Source organism: Wolffia australiana, chromosome 17, assembly GCF_029677425.1.
Source record: "Wolffia australiana isolate 7733 chromosome 17, ASM2967742v1".
NCBI classification, from domain to species: Eukaryota; Viridiplantae; Streptophyta; class Magnoliopsida; order Alismatales; family Araceae; genus Wolffia; species Wolffia australiana.
In genome coordinates, this window is record NC_135851.1 from 10600561 (window position 1) to 10620323 (window position 19763).

General features: G+C 38.2%; 1 long non-coding RNA gene across 1 annotated transcript; it reads left to right on the plus strand.

The window, feature by feature from the left end:
- The first annotated feature begins 6585 nt into the window (after positions 1-6585).
- LOC144714348 (uncharacterized) lies at positions 6586-9629 on the plus strand. Its single transcript, XR_013584326.1, has 2 exons — positions 6586-7645; positions 9192-9629. It is a non-coding gene; the product is annotated as an uncharacterized LOC144714348 (long non-coding RNA).
- The last annotated feature ends 10134 nt before the right edge of the window (positions 9630-19763 follow it).

Here is a 19763-nt window from a genome sequence, read left to right on the forward strand (position 1 = left end):
GTCATCATCAGGACCAAAGCAAAGCTTTTTCAAGTATTTATCTAATTCATCTCCAGTGGATCTTTGAATTGGACTTGTAGATAAATACTTGTAGTTGTTTTATTAGCCATGGATATTTTGCATTGGTCATCACGAGGACCAATGCAAGGCTCTTTAAAGTATTTATCTAATTCAATGCAACCATTAATTTTGAGCGCTTTGGAAGTATAGATGGTTGTTATTTAACATCCACACTTTATTAAGAAATTGTACAATAGTGTAGATGATGAAAAAAATTTCATCATTGGGAATAAACTCAAGCTTCTTTCGTGGGTCTAACATTGTCACAACGGGGAACATAGGCTTTAACTTCAAGTGATGTTGATAATATACCATTGCACCATATGCAATTTTGAGCTACCTTGTTTGTTCCTTGCTTGGTGACCTTGAGAGTTCAGGATGCATATCGTCCAGCACATGAATAGCAGAGTCTAATTGATCTAACAGAAGTCGATGCTCCTTCAAAACAGTAGATGTTGTAATGGTTTGTGATTGTGAAAAGATGTTAGTAGCATCACGAAGGCCTTCTAGTTCATCAGAAAATCTTTTCAAAAGATCCCACTCTTCAGCCATGATTGAATAGCTAACTTTTTGTGTTTAGATAATCACTTGCCATCTTGTCTAACACAATTCTCTTCTCGTAAGCTGCTTCAATCATTTCATATGTAGAGTTCCGCCTAGTGGGCACATCTTCAATGAGCAAGTTTTGATTTTCCATGCCCAAATTATGGCATAGAGTACGATAGTGGTGAACTCTCTGTGGTGACGCTCTAGCTGCAATGACAAGTCTTCGAAGTCTATATAGATTTTCTTTACATGAAAGTTGAGTATTATTAAGGAGGATATTTTGGTCATCAATGTCTTCACAAAGAGAGCTTCTTTCCCCTGTAATGTGAGTCAAATTATGTGCTAAATGTTTTTCAAAAGAAGGATTTATATCAGAAAAAGTTAAGAACCTTAAATACCTAGCTCCTTCAGGCCTCTTGGAACAGCCAAATTTAGAACATGTGCCATGCATGGTGCATGATATTGGTTGATGAAGTCTGAACCAGATCCCTTCATGAACCTTTCTAAAGTTTTGGCCATGGTTTTATCATTACCGGCATTGTCAGTTGTGATAGCGAGCACCTAGGAAAAAAAGGAAAAATATTTCATAAATGTAATTACTACATGATAAGAATTAATGATGACATACCTTGTTTGTGAGATTATAATCCTTCAACACATTGTGCACTACCTCTGCCAAGTAAGCACCTTGATGAGAATCAACTATTTGGTGAACACGTAGATCTCATTCATGAAGTATCCATGTTGTATCAATCCAATGAACAGTGATTCCAAGTATAGCTACACGGTTTGAGGTTGTCCAAGTCTCCATTGCGAGTGACACTTTTTCTATTGGCTTGAGTACCTCTTTCAGATTCGACTTTTCCTGCTTAAATTTTTCAGCTGTTGTGCATGATACAGTCTTGGAACTTGGAATATATGCATCATCGTTTTTTGCACAGAAGGTTAAAACACTCTTAAATTTTGGATGGTCAATAAGTGAGAATGGTAGATCCACACTCACAACAAGGTCCAACAAAAGTGCTTTGGCTTCACCGGGAGATCTGCCTGAACACTTTGTAGTTTTTCGTCAAATAACCTGATATAGGTTTCACAGTAGTAGAGGCTTTAAGTCATTGTATTCCTTGATATGCCATGCTTTTAGGTGCTTCTTTAACTTTGATGTGATCCCTGTCATATCCCTGGTTACTATTCTATTTGTTATGTTACAAAGTTTGCATTTGTAGTTATTGTCACTACTTTTAACATAGTACTACAAGACAGGGGATGACTGGACTTGGAACTTAAAGAGAAAGTAGCAGAAAAACTAATCAAGACGGTGGCGCCGGGGCGGGATAGGGAGGCATGCATGCGGAGCGGTGGTGGGAGGGGGTGGCAGACGAGCAGAGGGTGGTGGAGGCGTCGAGCATGCGGAGTGGCAGTGGTGAGCATACACTCAATTTCAGTGGGGTTGGGGAGACCAGGAGAGTACAATAATGAGGAGACCACTCAGTTTCGATGACGAGTGTGCATGAGTGGGAGAAGGGGGGTGAGAGGCAACGCTCAAAGCATGGGGAGTAGGGTTCACCAAGAAAAACATTATTAATAAATACTTAATATATACCGGTACCGGTGCGGCTTGACCTTTAGACCAAATCCAGACCGATCGGCTGGTCCCCCCAGAAACGGCAGACCGCCAGTCCCGATTCGATCCGGTCTGACCGGTCCTCAATCCAAAATGTCAAAGCCTATTCGTGTATCGGACTCATGATTGGAGATTGTATTCTTAAGTGCGACACCACGAACACGCACTTGGGGTGGTGACGCCCGACCTTGATCTTTAAAGCCATCGCCCTTATGGTGTGCGTGCAAGTCAGCGCTCAATCGCGGCTGATCAGGTGAGGCCTACGTATGATGGGTGCGTGAGCTACCGAGAGAGCGGGCATGTGCATAACGTGCAAGATGGGTGGCAAATGCGTAGGCACAATGCACTGGAATGTGTGGGGGTGCACGTGTAGGCATTAAGTGTTGCGTGCACGCAGGTGGCGTGGCCTCGCGTGCACACCATGCACGTTGTGTGTCTGTGAGGCGCGAGGCAGGAGACATTTCACTAGGAGACTAACGCATTGGCACACATAGCACGTCAAGATGGATGTGGGCGTGTGGTGCCCCTGTGGGTAGTGTTGGGAGCGTTATGCCCAATTTGAGGGGCCGAGCATGGTGGCATTTGTGCTAACCATGTGCGATAGGTGTCAGCGCGGGTTCTGGTGGCGTGTGGAGCATCAAGGCTGGGATGGGCTGGCAAATGGTCGAGTGCCATGGTCACAGGTGCGCTGCGCCTGGCCCGGCGGCACTTGTGTAGCGCCGGGCCGACGGGCGCACATGTAGAGTGGCGGGCCACAAGGCGCATGGTGCCTCATCTCATTACTTTGGTGTCTTCCCTCATCTTTCTCCATTTAATGTCCATGACTACAATGTAATCCTTTATGATATGAATGCAATGACCCTATTCCTGTACGGGGTTGCGTCCCTACCTTCTCTTCTAACCCCTTCTAAACATTCTTCAGCTATTGCAAAGACTTCCACTTCAACAAAGCAAGGCTGCTCAATGTTCCTGCTCCAAGCACTAAGGCTAGCACGCGTCAGGTTCGAGAATTGTTCCTAGCTCAGGATTTGACTCTGTGACACCATGACGCACTTGTTAAGTTCAGTTGAAATTCATCCCATTGAACATATTTAAAATTGAAGAACATACTGATGAATCTTTCCCCATGATTGAACAGATTAATGCATTACAAAGACAAGATGCAGAGCACGCTCAAATGGAATGCAAGATCTAATTTTGCCAAGAAATTTTCCCAGCAATAACATTCAAAAAAAATTCTAAACTATTATATACCTTTTTACTTTAATCCTAACAACAACAATGAAAACAATAACTCAACTTTAATGGATTTTATCAAGGAAAGGCAAGAAGAGAGAAAGAACATGCATGAAGAAAGGAAGATGTTGATGTAAACCTTAGAAGAACACAAGAGAGAGAGATTGAAATGCTCAAGCGAGGACAAGGCACACAAGTACCATAACCTACCCTCGGAATGAAAGATATGTGTACAGAACAATCTGGTGTTAAGTTGGGAGAAGTCCCACTTCATGGTGGAGGAGAGAATTATCCTAGGGCACCATATCAGCAAGGATGGACTAAGGGTGGACAGGGCCAAGGTAAAGGTCATCAAGAACCTCCCCCTGTCCACAACCCTAAAACAGCTTAGGGGATTTCTAGGGCATGTTGGCTTCTACAGAAGATTTATTAAGGATTTTGCTAAAATCTCTAAACCTTTAACTAATTTACTTTCTAAAGATACATTGGTTGTTTTTAACAAAAATGATAAAGCATCCTTCTTGTAGATTAAAGGGGCCTTAATTCAAGCACCAATTTTACAAGCTCCAGACTGGAGTAAACTTTTTGAAATCATGTGTGATGCCTCTAACAGTGCAGTGGGAGCTATTCTAGGCTAAAGAATTGACAATAAACCAGTTGCCATATACTACACAAGCAAAACTTTAAGAGGAGCACAGGTAAACTACTCAACAACCAAAAATGAATTGCTTGCTATTATTTTTGCCTTAGAGAAATTTCATTCTTATCTTTTAGGTAGTAAAATAATTGTTTTTTGGACCATGCTGCTTTAATGTTTTTACTAAAAAAAAAATAAACCAATACTTGAATAATACGATGGATTTTACTTTTACAAGAAATTGATTTGGAAATCAAGGATAAACGTGGAATAGACAATATAGTAGCAGATCATCTTTCTACATTATCTACAGAATTATCCATGCCTATACATGATGAATCTCCTGATGAATACATATTAGAAATTCAAGGTAAAAAACTTCCATGGCATGCTCATATTGTAAATTTTTTTGTCACAGGGTTATTGCCTAATGATTGAGATGTTAATGATATTAATTACTATTACTATGATGAACCCAAACTTTTTAAAATAGTTGTTGACCATGTGTTTAGAAGATGTGTACCCCAGAAAGAACAATGGAGTATTTTAGATGCTTGTCATTCTTCTTTATGTGGTGGACATTATGCCCCAAAATTAACTACATTTAAATTTTTAAATTATGGATTCTTTTGGCCAAGCTTATTCTCTGATACTTTTAAGTTATGATCTAGTTGTTTAAAGTATCAAGTTGTAGTAAATATTAAAAATAAAGATAGAATACCACTACAGCCCATAATTGAAGTGGAAATATTTGAGCTATGGGGGATTGACTTTATGGGACCATTCCCAAATTCAGATGGACATGAGTACATATTGATGGGAGTAGATTATCTATCCAGATGGGTTGAAGAAATCCCCACTAGGTCAAATGATCATAAATTAGCTCTTAAATTCATTCAACAACACATATTTTGCTGGTTTGGTTGTCCTAGAGCAATTATTAGCGATGGAGGAAGCCATTTCAATAATTCTCAATTCAGGACCATATTAAAGAAATATGGGGTTCAACATAGAATCACAACCCCATATCATCCACAAGCCAATGGTCAAATTGAGAATTCAAATACGGAGATTAAGAGAATTATTAAAAAAATTATTCGGCCTGATGGGAAGGATTGGTCAAGTAAGCTCTATGATGCTCTATGGGCATATAGAACTGCTTACAAAACACCCTTAGGGATGTCTCCTTTATAGGGTTATTTTCGGTAAGGCTTGTCACCTTCCAGTGGAAATAGAACATAGAGCTTATTGGGCTATAAAAAAACTTAATCTCTCTTTAGATGCAGTAGGAAAATAATCTTTATTGTAGATGCACGAACTCCAGGAGCTAATGAATGAAGCTTATGAAAACTCAAGAGTCTATAAAGCCAGGATGAAGCATTTTCATGACAAGAACATTAGCCGCAAACATTTTCACAAACATCAAAAGGTATGGCCTTATAATTCTAAGTTGAAGCTTTTTCTAGGAATGTTAAAATCAAGATGGGATGGACCGTTTAAAACTACTGACATATATGAAAATGGAGCAATCTTGATTTATGATCCAAATCTGCCACCACCTACAACAACACTGTTGGAAAATCCAATTGCACCTATTTAACAGGATTCACCAACTTAGGACTTGGATTCTATATATTTTACCTTCGCAACTAAACTAATTCTTTGATTGCATTTTACCTTCGCAAATAATGGGAACTAACCTAATTCTTTGATTGCATTTTACCTTCGCAAATAATGGGAACTAACCTAATTCTTTTATTGCATTTTACCTTCGCAAATAATGGGCACTAGCCTAATTCACCAGCTTTTCATTTTTTTTGTTTTGCTTTCAGCTTTTAATTTCCAGGAATAAACAAGAATAAGCACAATTCTTACACGTGACAAAGAGCTGTTGGCTCAACATTAGTAAGTTTTGAAAAATCAAGGATCACGTCTACGCAGTTTTGCAATTCTGAACTTCTGAATTATGTTTATGTTCATATCTATTCATTGAGGACATTGCATATTTTAGTGGGGGAAGAACATTTCATGCTTTTAGAATTGCAACAGTTTTTTTGGATCATTATGTCACAATCTAAGTGTTGAGGGGGTCTTTGTCTCATAAATTCCATTTACAAATCGAAACCCACCTTTAGGAGATCTTCTTCATCCATTAATTTGAATTACATGTGTGATGGAGCACGCCCAAGCATCATCGACAACGCGTCATCGGAGCCATCTTCGTCGACATCAACATCAACGTCGGTCAGTGTCCAGCCTGACCGGCACGCCAAAGCGTCTGTGAAGACGCCCGGGTTCAAATACACGTCCGTGTTCGTATCTTCTTGGTTTCATTATTTTTTCTCAGCCATCTTGATTTCTGTTTTCAGTAGTGTGTATTGTTTTAAGTCCACGTCGTCTTGTCGGTTGTTTCTTATTTGTGTTGTAAATGAAGGGGGAGATCCTTATTGGACTCTCCTTTCTGAACTCCATGTAAGGGCCCATCATGGCCCTATATAAGGCCATGATGGGACCACGTTCAATCTTAGATCTGGAATTTGTGTTGCAGTTATCCCACGTCCAGGTCTCATCTTGAGAGAGGAAGAAGATGGTGAAGAAGAAGGAGAAGAAGAAAGAGAGAAGGAAAGAAGAAGAGGTGTTGCGTCTCGTCGGATCGTCGCTTGCTAAGGTGGGACCATCATCGACCGTCGCCGGGTCGGAATCCCCTGCCGTTCTCGCGCACTGGCTCCAGAGTCAAAGGGCCCTTGGTCAGCCTTTGTGATCCTCAGACCATCGCCAGGTTAGGCCTCGACTAAATCCGTCGGCGGAGGCAGTCCGCTCCATCTAGCGACCCAACCGTGTTTTGAACGACCGTGGGCGTGACTTCCCCAATCGATTGCCTTTTCACACTTCTCTGCACCGTTTGAAAGCTGCGACGGTATCGTCCCTTCCTCATCCCGCCGCTCCATAATCGTGTCACGTGCGTGGGCGATCCATTCCCTTTCCTGAGTTAGTAAACGCAGAATCGGACCCAACAGTCGCACCCGCGTTGGGTATTGAACCGACTCACGATCGGGTATCTTCTGGGTGGCGCTCGACATTCTATTCAGACTTGGACCACGTCCGATCAATCCAAGTTGATCAGACGGCTTACGACCACTGCCTCTTCAGAAGCTGATCATCCGATCCGTTGGGCATTTGATTCCACGGGTCTTGTTGCGGATCTGCACCCCAGCCGGTCAGAGCCTTGACCATTTTTTCTACGTGAGAGGAATTACTCTGGGCGTGTATTGCTTGTCGTCGATGTCCTGCTGCCGCCCTAAATCCTCTGTGCTAGAGTTGTCGGGTCATTTGTTGTGCCCGTCGTGCCTTCTGTTGATGTCAACAAGCATGACGTGTGTGCTCTCTCGGCACTGACATGTCTTGTTACTCTTTGCCTCCACCTTCCAGTATTACTCTCCAGCACCGTCCCAATGTTGTCATCGAGCTACAGCCTCCGCCGTTAAGCCCGTATAGGTTCACGCCAACAAAGATATCGACAATGAACGTCGCCACCCTCAAAGGTACACCGTTCCCCTTGCTCGTCATTTTAATTATGTCTTTCAGTATATTTTTATGCTGCACTTTATCGCGCTCGGATTAGATTAGGTGAGAGATATTATCGAGAAAAACTACAAAGTTGAGCGTCTTCCTAGACACAGGCCGAGCTTATCTGTTACGTGCGAGCCCCTACGGACTTATTCTGTTTGGCATCGTAGTCACCATCGTAGCTCCGACGAGGGGTCGGAAGGTCACCGTTACCGTCACCGATCGTCTGCTTCGGAGCTTGGGATTCGGCAAATCATCACCAGTCGAGGCCTGCATGTACATTCACCTAGGTCACATCGCATCACGTAGTTACATTCACCTAGTGAATTTCCCCTCTGACGACGCCGTCAACGACGTCCGACATTAATGTGTAGGGAAGCATGGCTTTATAGTGCATCATGATCATGCAAATGGCTATGGTGTCTAGTGGGTATGTAAGGGATAGGTGAGAGGTCCACCACTGATATCTAGTGGCTTTATAGCGCACCTTGATATGAGAGGTGAGAGGTCCACCACTTAAAGAGTAGAGTGAGGAACCTTTGGATCATAATGTCAAATCTAGAGAGAAATAGATCTTTTTATCTCATTTCATTAGCTCTACCCAAACCAAGAGGGATGGCGCCCATATTCCTGAGAAGGTGGAATCCAAATTGTCAAGGGGAGTACCTTTTCACCATGTTATTGATATCTCTAACACTTCATGCAGATGAATGAGGATTGATGGATGAAGAAGTCATCTAAAGTAACAATAGTACATTTCTAAGGGACTAGCAATGATTTAAGTGGGGTGTATGATAACTTACAAATTATAATGTTAAATTGATGAATATTACATACATATATGTGTTTTACTAGCTATATTTGCATATTATCTTAATTAAATGGACATAAATGAATAGCACTATAATTTTATGATTGTTTTTATTTTTTTTATTTTTTACATCATATTTAACCTCGGTGCATTGAAGAATTATTTTTCCAGGGCATAAAGTACTTGACTAGAGGTTGTAAGGATTTTCCTAATTTTCTGGAATTTTCCATATTTTTTATAATTTTCTGACCATTGTATAGCCAAGAAATGAATTTTAGAATTAAAAGAATATTTTTATGATTTATTTAGTATTTTAAATGATTTTTTTATGAATTTCGTGGCATCCACGTCATTCGCCCAAAAATTTGGGCGAATAATTGGATGCACCCAATGAGCAGTTTATTGGCTCATTATGGCATCGCAATGCGCAATGCCATAATGAGCAAATCATTATTTCAAAAGAAACAAGTGGTGCGTGCAATGAGGAAATGGTACATTTATAAAGTATAAATATTCCTTGTACGTGGAATCGATTAGCCGTGTGCATTGATTGCACGCTGCAATCAACTCCACATGCATTTAATAAATGATAATCTTGCCTCCTTTTATGTTTTATTAAACAAAGATGAAAGGCGACGTGGCGTGATCTCATCCACACAAAAGGGCATCATTTTATCTCTCTTTTAATGGCGATGATTGCACCATTTCAGTGCAAAAACACGTGGCAACACATGATATGAGGGTGGTGAAAACAAGGCGACAAATCAGAAAATGCCACTTCTCTCTGCATGGAGGAGAGATAAAATTAATCCAATGGTTGAGATTAATCGCCAGTAAAACAGAGATATCTTGATATCTAGTCGTCTAATTGTGCCCAAATTTTGAGGGTAGGTTTGTCTTTTCACCCTCAACGAGCCATACAGTTGGATTTTTTAATAGAGGTCGGGAAGAAGGGGAAATTTACTTTGGAAGCTCTCCCCCAAGAAATTGGCCAGGAACGACACAGGTTCTGTTTCTGAAGTCAACAGATCTTGATTCATTCTTCAAAGTTGCAAGTTTCTTTTTCATTGTTTTAAATTCTTCTTGTACAAATCTAAAACGCCAAGGAATGGGCAAAATGTGCATACCCTTGAAGTTGGTTTGAATGACGATTAGCATTGCAATTTTATTTTGATTCAAGAACTGACTATAAAATCTTAAGTCTGCATTTATTTTCATCCCAATTACTTCTTAGATCTCTAGATTAGGGTCAGATGACATCTTTAATTCAATTTCCCCCAAATTCTTCTACTCTCTCTCTCTAGGTTAATTCCTGTACTTTCTCTCTCTAGATTTATAAATTGATTGCTTGAAAATTCAACTCAATATATAAAAAAAACTAAATCCAAAATTTCATCCAAAAATAGTCCATCTTCAAGTCCAATTTCAAAAATCCTTTTCTTGATTAATAATTCCCAATTTTAATACATAAAAATTGTCATCATAAATCATCTTAATTGGAATATTGGTAATCCGAATTAATCTGATTTAAGAATCAAAGTAATCGTATCTAGAGTGTCTTAACCGAAAACATTAAGATCAAAATTAAGCTTTTGTTTAATTTTGATTAATCACAAAAAATTAAAACTCAAACATGATCAATTAAATGCAAAATTAATTCAGTCTTGAATTAATTCATTTGAATTAGGATAAAAATTATTGCAGAGTGCCTCCTTGTGGTTCGACCCCTTGCTTGCTCTATACAGATTATTTAGTCATTAAGGGATATTATAAATTTTATTGCATAAGTCTAAAAGCCCAAACAACGACATAATTAATACACCAATTCGAGGCTTATCAATATCAGAATACAGTGATCAATGTTATTTACACATGTTTTCTAGATATTCTATTCAAATAATTCTCGTGAAAGGCAACAAAATATCCAGATGGAATAGTATTATCTAGTCTCCCTCATATGATGATTAAGGACAGATAGTGGGTACTCTTTGGAGAAAGACCTCACAAAATTGATTTGCATGAATCGAAAAATTATATAATGCCTACTTTCAAACAAGTTGATTCATATCATTATTGTGCAAGTGCTCCTTTGACTTGAGACACCAAAACCACCTTGTAAATGGATGGTTTTGTTTTGACTATAACCTACAAGTCAAGCCATCCTAGTTCAGCTGCAGAAACATCTGGCTGAAGGTGATCGGCTGATCAAGATGGCATCGGCCGCTGATAGCACACATATTTAATTGGTCAATATGATGATATTTTCATGTTCGTTTGCACTAAATTGATTATGTGTTCATTTTTATCAAGCCTAAAATGATTAAATATATTTCTAGAAAAAATTTTGAATTTATTTTATTTTTAAGTATTTTAAGGGATTTTACTAATATTATATTCTAAAGAGAAAATTTTGTTGAGTCGAAAAAGATTTTCCGACAAGCTTTCACATTAAATTTGCAAATGTATGATTTCTCTAAGTTGAAATATACATATATTTATTAATGTATTTATTTATTTAGTTTAATCTTTGCTGAGTCATGTGTCGCCATTCAATTTATCATATGGAGAACGATAATATATTTTTGTTAATGATTGGCATCAATCAATCATTGAAAAGACTTTGTTATGGCATCATGATTAGTAATGCCATGACAAACATTAATTACTAACACATTTTTTTATTATTTTTAAACTACTTATGTGACGTGGCCCAATCAAAAAAAGTTTGGACTTCTTTTTGGAATAAATGGAATTTATGAAAACGACACAGAGAGAGAGAGAGAGAGAGAGAGATGAAGTTGGTTCACTTTTTTATTTCGACTAGTCAAAAGTTCTGGTGGCATCGAGACATGATGAGCCAGAAATTAGGGTTAAAATGTATTTTAAGGCTTCTGGTATATGCAACAATATTTGTAGGTTTCCTTATCAGCACAGGGCAAGCAAGAGTCGAATCCACAAAGAGCAAGTATAAGATTTTTTTTTAAAAGCCCACCAATGACAATCCTAAATATAATCCTTTATTTTATAAATTTAAAGTAATATATATTATATTCTAATTATATGAATAATAAAAAATCTGAAAGAAAAATGTAGGGGATAATAAAAAGAATTTTACATATCATTTTATTTTTCTATACAGTTTTCTTATTATGCTTATATGTTATGGCTATATGGTATGTACTTTTATACAGTTTTCTTTGCTTATGATATGTAATTTTATGGCTACATAATTGAATTAATTATATTGATCTCTGAATTTTGAATTCAAAATCAAAGGTGAGTAGCATACATCTTCATTATCTTTATTTTTCTTTCTTATCAGATGAGATATAAAGGTGTTCATGCCCCACTAGGGATCGTCAAACGTCATCCGTCACGTCACACGTCACCGTGACGGCCACGTGACAGATGACGTGACGGTGATGGTGACAAATTAGATGAGGCGTGACCATGACGGTGACGCGTGACGGGTTGCCTGTGACGATGACGTGACAGTGACGAGGTAGTCCGGACGCATGATGTGACGAAAGGTACGTCACAGATGACGTCCATGACAGAATTTTAATACAATTATATTTTTTATTAAATAGATATTATTAATTACTTTGTTTAATATGTTATGATAATCAAATTATTGACCTAAAATTTGAAATGTAGATAATTTATTAATTAAGTTCTTGATTGAAAATTTGAAGAATATAATAATTAATTTCTTGACAGAAAAGTGAAGACATTTATATTTCTTTTTATATACAGTTAAATAACTAATTTGTTGCCACTTGCCAAGGGATGTAAGAAATTTTTGTACTAATTAATTTATTGACCAAGAAATTAAGGATTTATTAACACAAAGTATGATGGAAATATATGTTGCCGGCAAGCCAATCACACATTCCACATCTCGTTCCATGTTCATTAATAGAACGTATTCATTATAGTGCACGTGTGATGCATATAATGAAGTCCAAGAATACATGATTGGACTTAGTGAATTATGATGAGATCGTAATACGGAGATCACTAGTCTTTAAGCATGTGTTCTAAACATTCCTATTCAAAGGATACGCGAGAAGGACATCGAAGTATCCAGATAGAATAGCACTATCTTGCCTCACTCATATGATGAGTATGGCCGGTCCCTTAGCCATTAGTGTGGCGACACTAAGGATAGATAGTGCGTGCTCTTTAGTGGAAAGAGTTCACTAAAGTGATCAGTACGAATCTCTGAATGGTATTATACCGAACTGTCAATCAGGTTGATTCACGTCACAATTGTGTAAGTGGTCCTTAGACCTAAGACACCAAAGACATCTTGTGGACAGACGGTTGTACTTTAGCTATGGCCAACGAGTCTCTAATCATGGGATTCTAAATGGTCTTAGTTCGGGTGCATCGAGAAGTACACGAAGGCGATTGAGTGGTCAAGATGGGATCGTCCACCCTCGATATAAGATGTGACAGCTCAAGGAAGATGATGCGATAAAGTCCTTGGCCAAGGCAGTGAAATATCGGAGAAGAGTTCTCCGATGATTTCTGAATGCATCAGTACTAACTCGGATGATCGATTAGGGTTTGATAGTTGACCATACCCTAAGTCATCCAAGGAGCGTCAAGTGGATGAAGGATTATACATACACGGTAACTGATGATGAACAGGTTCCATGAGTGAGTCGATACACACTCCTTTGTATCTTCTAGGACACGAGGTGTAGCTTGGCACCCCATGTGTCGGAGTCTCGACCTATCGATTGGGTTAAATCAATATGATGTTAATTAATTTATATGATGATATAGTTAATTAATTTGGAAGGCCAATAAAGGTTATTGGGCCGTTGGAGTCGTTAACTAGACTGATACATGGGCCTAGAGGGTCACACGCAAATGGTCTTTTGGATGTTGAAAGATATACTTAAGTTTTGGGGGTTTTTATGAAAAATACCCACTTAGTATAAATAGGGGAAGGCCCTGAATGAAATTCACCCAGGCCAGAATTTTTCAGGGGCCTTTCCCCTTCTTCTCTAGTCTCCCCACACCCCCTCTCCATCCCTGATGTGATCGGGACGACGTAACAATGCCGACAAAGAAAGAACAGGTCTCGTCAACGAGAAGAAGGAGATCCAACATGCCGAGGACCGCGTGGATACGTCTAGAGGCTGCACACTTGAGCAGCTCGACTCGTCTCGCTCCGGGATCGAAGAAATCACGAATGAGATTTGTGCAAAGGTACTTTGTTTAACGTTTTTGTCGATGCATTCGATTCGCAAAAAAACTTCCCCTGCACATCATTTTGATTTGTTCATCCAGATCTAGGCCTCTAGAACCCAACAAAGTACAATAGAATTGAATAATTTTTTCACGGATTTCAAAATTTTAGTTACATTTAAATAATTAAAATTCCGAGTATAAGAATTTAAAAAATTAATATCCTTTTGGAAAAATGTAGTATTTACTATCTTATGGTTTAAATTGTTATGATAACAAAATTGTTGACGTAAAATTGGGAATATAAGTAATTTAGGATTTAGTTCTTGGTTGGGAATTCAAATATTTAGCTAAAATATTTTGAGAAAATTAGATTTTTTTTAAGAATGTGAAATTATAAATGTAATAATTAACCTGTCAACGCAGTCTTCAAAAATTCATATTAACATAGTAATTTAATAATTTATTGAACGATTTAGTGTCACCAGTGATACAGAAACAATGTAATAAATTAATATAACGATAGAGAAAATGCCAAAATTTAGAAACTGATTATAAAAAAGGTATCTGTTTTGAAGTTTGCTCAAGATAACGTAATGATAAAAGGAATTTGAAACTGTAAAAATATCTAATCACCTCATTTTTCTTGTAAACAAGGCCCTTTCTCCTCCATGATCCAACCAACTGTTCCTGTTACTTGAAGAGTAGCGTTTGGCACTGGCTTCTCCACAAGCTATGCAATCGAAGGCATAATTGAAATAATGAAAGAGATTACTTGAATGAAAATTCAAAAAATCTACGGTGTATCCATTTTGAACAGAGATCGTACCTTTGAAGAAAACAGAGACATGATCCCTTCTTGAGTGATGTACAGTTTTAATATTTGTGGTGACAGATTCTGGGGATACCCAAAATCCATGATTTCTATTCAAATTTCAAAGGAACACCTCAAGGTAAAAAAAATTGGAACAAAGAACCATAATGTTCGAAATTTTTCATGATACGATTGACATCAAAACGGTTTTCAATGATGATTTCATACACCTAGATGTTGTAACAATAAACCACCAGGATGTTAAAACATGAAGAAAAATCCATTGGCTCAATATAGTTAGAGAACGTACGATTATAAAATCATGGACTTTATTCTTGAGACAGTACAGTTATATAATTATTCTAAATTAACTTCATGTGCTTAAATTCAAGTGAATTGATTCCAGAAAGGTCTTTCCCCGAATTTAAAAAATTTCTTGGATCTCGAATATAATTAGAACATAGAAAAAAAGAGGAAAATTGAGAAAATTTGGATCTAGAAATAGATGTAAATTTATACATGTTAAATTAAAGAGCAGAAAAAATGGTGAAAATTAATGTAAATTTCTTAATGGTTGGTTAGATTCGATGAGGAGAAAAAAAAATAATTGCCACAAATAGAAAAAATGGAGACCAAAAATAAGAAAATGTGAATTTTCTCTTTTCTGTATGATTTGGATCCTGAGGAAAAAAAAGATAAGTGCATGCTAGAAAATCAAAGGATTTGAATTTCTTTATGCGTGGTGAGATTCAATCAAGAGGAGAAAAGAAGAATCATAGAACAATCAAAAGTTATAAAAACAAAAAAATAGAGTAAATGGACAAAATATATCAAGAAAAAATGGAGCCAGAAAATCAAATTACATTAATTTATTTATGCTTGGTGTGATTTGATTGGACAATAAACATAGAGCCAGTAAGCTAAAAAAATGGAGCAAAAAAATTAAAGGAAGTGAATTTCTTTATGCTTGGTGTGGTTTGATATGGAGGATAAAAAAATAGAATCAGTAAGCTAGAAAAGTGGAGCAAGAAAATCGAAGTAAATTTCTTTATGCTTGTGTGATTTGATCCGGAGGATAAAAGAATTATATTAGAATCAGAAGTCAAAAAAATGGAAGAAATGAGTGGATGTGATTGTTAGTGTTGGTGTGTTTTCACAGGAGGAAAAGAATCACTGTTGAATCAAAAGGCTAGAAAATTGAGCTAGAAAATCCAAGGATATGAATTTCTATATGCTTGGCGTGATTTGATACATAGGAAAAAATATTAGAGTAGAATCAGAACGTAATAAAGTTGGAGAAATGAATTTATGTGATTTGTTAATAGTTTGTGTTTTTTCACAGGAGGAAAAGAATCATCGTACAATCAAAAAGATAGAAAAATGGAAGAAAATTGAGCTAGAAAATCAAAGGTTGTGAATTTCTTTATGCTTGGAGTGATTTGATCGGGAGGAAAATTAAGTAAGATGGAGAAAATGAAAGGGTTTGATTGTTTATTGGATGATACGATTTAAACATGAGGAAATAAATCGTTGTAAAATTAGAAACTTGAAAAATGGAGGAACACAACTTTAAGGATTAGTATTTCTTCATGCTTGGTGTGATTTTATCTTGAGGAAAAAAAGATAGAAAATCATGGTAGAATGAGTATGCAGAAAAAATAGAGAAAAATGGAGATACAGACTCGATTCCTCCGGAGTTTTCAATTTTATGAAAAAATTGGAAACAAATGGATGCACAAATAATTGAAAAGATTAAAAGTAGACAGGGATTTACCCGTTTACACTTCAGCTGGTCATTCAAAACCGACTGGGGAAGAAGAATGGACGTGTTGAGTTTCCCCACCAAGATTGTTGCTGCTGCAAAAAATTGTCCATTGAAATTAAATTAGAAGATTGGATCGATAGAAGTAAATTAAGAGTAAAGACTTACGCTAGTCTTCATCGTCAGAAACGTCATTTGCCCTATCTACGTCGCACAGATGAGCATTCTCAGCACGCAACCAGCACTTGACTATGACCAGAAGCTCAATACTTTCAGAACAAAGACGTGCCCGCTTGAAAGTGACGACTACACGTCCTGCCGAGAATAAACGTTCCGCCGGGGCACTGGTTGCACATACCGAAATAAATTCTTGCGCAAGTGTACAAAGCCGCGGGTAGGTTCGTGCACCTATACGTACCCAACATCCCAACGATGTCTCGTTGTCCTTCCTCTCCATTGATTGTAGATACGCCTCCGATTCCTCAGTTGGAGTTGGTACTCGTCGTTCCTTCTCTCTAGCTGGCGCTACGCCATCAATAACGTTTGCGAGCCAGTCCTCATCCTCGGGGTCGCTACGGATTAGGTCTTGCTCACCATGTTGGGGCATAAGCGACAGACAAATGCCAGTGCAACCTGAATGCCACTAGAATCAAGTGATGCTCCTTTGTTGAAAGAGTCAAGAATTGCAGCTATTTTCGTTGCTTGGTTTTTCGAAATCATCTTCTCATACTTGAACATCTTCGACTTCATGCTCTCACAAGCTTTGCGGATGGACGCAATTTGTGCAGCAGTCATCCTTCTTCTCGATGCAAATATTGCAGACATATCAAACTTCAACAAGATCGTGTCGATATGTCGCATCAGCGCCTTCATGATGCGGATCACTTCCACGACTCTCGCTGTCTTCGAGCCACAAACATATTTTGTCGCCCGATAAAAAGGCCCTGGAATGTCACGGAAGTCTGTCAACATTTCCCACTCTTCAAGTGAGATTCTGATGTCCTTATCGATCACTGACATGATTTGTAACGCCATAAAATCCACAACTTCTCGCTTATCCAACGTGGCATGCAACATGTCATGCGTACTACTCCACCGCGTTGGGCAATCTAACGGAAGTTGGTTGTGATTCTTCTCCATGTCTTTGCACGTCTTTACGTGTTGTTGTCAATGTTGTGTTGATACTTGGATGCTCATGACTAAGCGCCGAACACTGGGTATTGCATCTCCTAGGACGAGGCCACTATCATGACTGACCATTTCTGCATGACTTGCCGCAGCCTCCTGCGTGGCATCCAAGTCTTCTGTATCAGCATCGTAGTCAGGTTCATATGTTGCGTCTGATGCACTGCTGTCAGCAGTCTTAGGAGGATGTGTGGTCATCGATATACGTAACGATTGCAGTGCAGCTGGACGATGATGTTCAACACGTGGGCAGCACAAGGGACATGTCAGTCCTCAGTGAAACACTCGTTAATCGGCTTGAGTTCCTTTGCAAGCAGTGCTATCATCTGCCCGTTGCTTGATGCATTGTCAGTAGTGATCGATCCAACCTGCATGATTAAAACTTTAATTTTTCAATAAGGTAGTATGAACGTAAAAGGAAGCCAGACTGGAAGCTGCTGACCTTCGTCTTCAACCCGAAGTTTTCCAGCACTTGGATCATTATTGCGCTCATATTCTCGCCACTGTGTTTGCCGACTAGCTCGCGTATAGCAAGTACACGTTCGCATAGTTCCCATCAGTTGTTCACCCAATGATATGTGATGCTGAGAAGACCATAGGAATTATCGGCGGTCCACGCATCTACCGTTAGAGAGACCTTGGGGACGTGCCAATAAATCTAGGAGCTTCCCCTTCATGGTCCCATATAGCTTACGCGTCGCATCCTTTATTGCTTTCGAACCTGGCTGGTCGACTGTCATTTTTGCCGCGTACTTCCACATAATCTTGAACCCCACGCTGTCTACTAAATCCCATGGGGAGTCCGTGAGGCAGACAAACTGTGATATAATCTCCTTAGTCTTCTCCAGCATCTTCTTGATGGCACCACCCTGCCCGTACGCCTCAGTTATTGTACGTTGATCGAGATCAGTCCCCTTCATCTCGTGGTATATTCTGCTATGACTGAACTTCAAGTGCCTCCAGAAGATGTTTGCAAACCCGTCTTTTCGTCGCTTCAACCTATTGTGCAATGGGTCACCTTTTTGGTCGCTACATACTAGGCCCGCCCATACGCATGACCCTACCTATGCAAAGTATCATAATATTTCAGCCTTCCCTTACGTTTGGGACGTGACCGCCCTACCACCGGTAGATGTGCCTCTCAAACGTCCTCATCCGAGGACTCTATTGCCATGTCAACGCACTTGCTGCCAAGTGGAGTTTCCATTATCGATTGTTATCAATGTCATCGTAGGTCAATGACGTTGACATTGCCAATTCTATTAAAAGCTTTCGTAAAAATTATCAAGATAAGTAATGAGATATTGGGGATAGACATGGTCGTTCTATTCTGTTCATTTAAAACGGAAAAAAAATTCGCACATACGAACCGCACAGGGTTATGTTAGTTGTGTTGTTCTGTTTATGTGTGAAAATTAGAACAGATGTTCAAACAATTCGCACAATTTGCACAAATCACATAAATTCGCACAAACCGAACAAATTCGCACAAACGAACAAATTCGCACAATCCAAACAAATTCACATGAACCGAACAAATTTTCACAAACCGAACAAATTTTCACAGCTAACAGAATTTGCACAAATGAACAAATTCGCGCAAAATGAACAAATTCTCACGAGGAGAACATAATTCGCACACAGAGTAAAAAATTGCATATAATTTCTCGTAAATCGCACAAAATTGAAAAAAAATGTTATGCATCTACCAAAGTATATTATACTAAAAATATTCTAATTTATTATACGTTATACTGATATATAAAAGAGGGGGATAATAATTTGAACCGAGAGTTAATTACGGTGTGTTTTTTATCATGATGAAATAGTTTATTAAGATGTTTTCAAATTCCACAAGATGATAAGTGTTAGGGAAAATTTTAATTAATATTATTATAAGATGGATAGAGATTTTAGTAGGAAATGTATTATAAATTTTAAATAAGAGATAGTTTAATTAAAAATATAAATTGAGAGTTTAAATGACTAAAATGATAAAGAAACGAGCATAATAATGTATTGTATATTGATAGAATGTGCGGAGAGTAGATTACAGCATTGGGTAGTAGATGTAGATAATTTATATATTTCTGGTATTAGATATGATATGCTTTAATATAAATCAAGTGAAACAATGTAAGAATTTCAGTTTAATGAAGCTGCTAGAAATATTTCAAAGAAGCAATTGTATAGGTATAAGCCATGTCTTGGATCCCTCCACAACCACATAATTTCTTTTTAAGGAGCTGCATTTTTAAATGAAGTTCCATAAGTTCAAATTCAACCAATGGGAAAATAGGAGGTAATTGCAAAGATAGA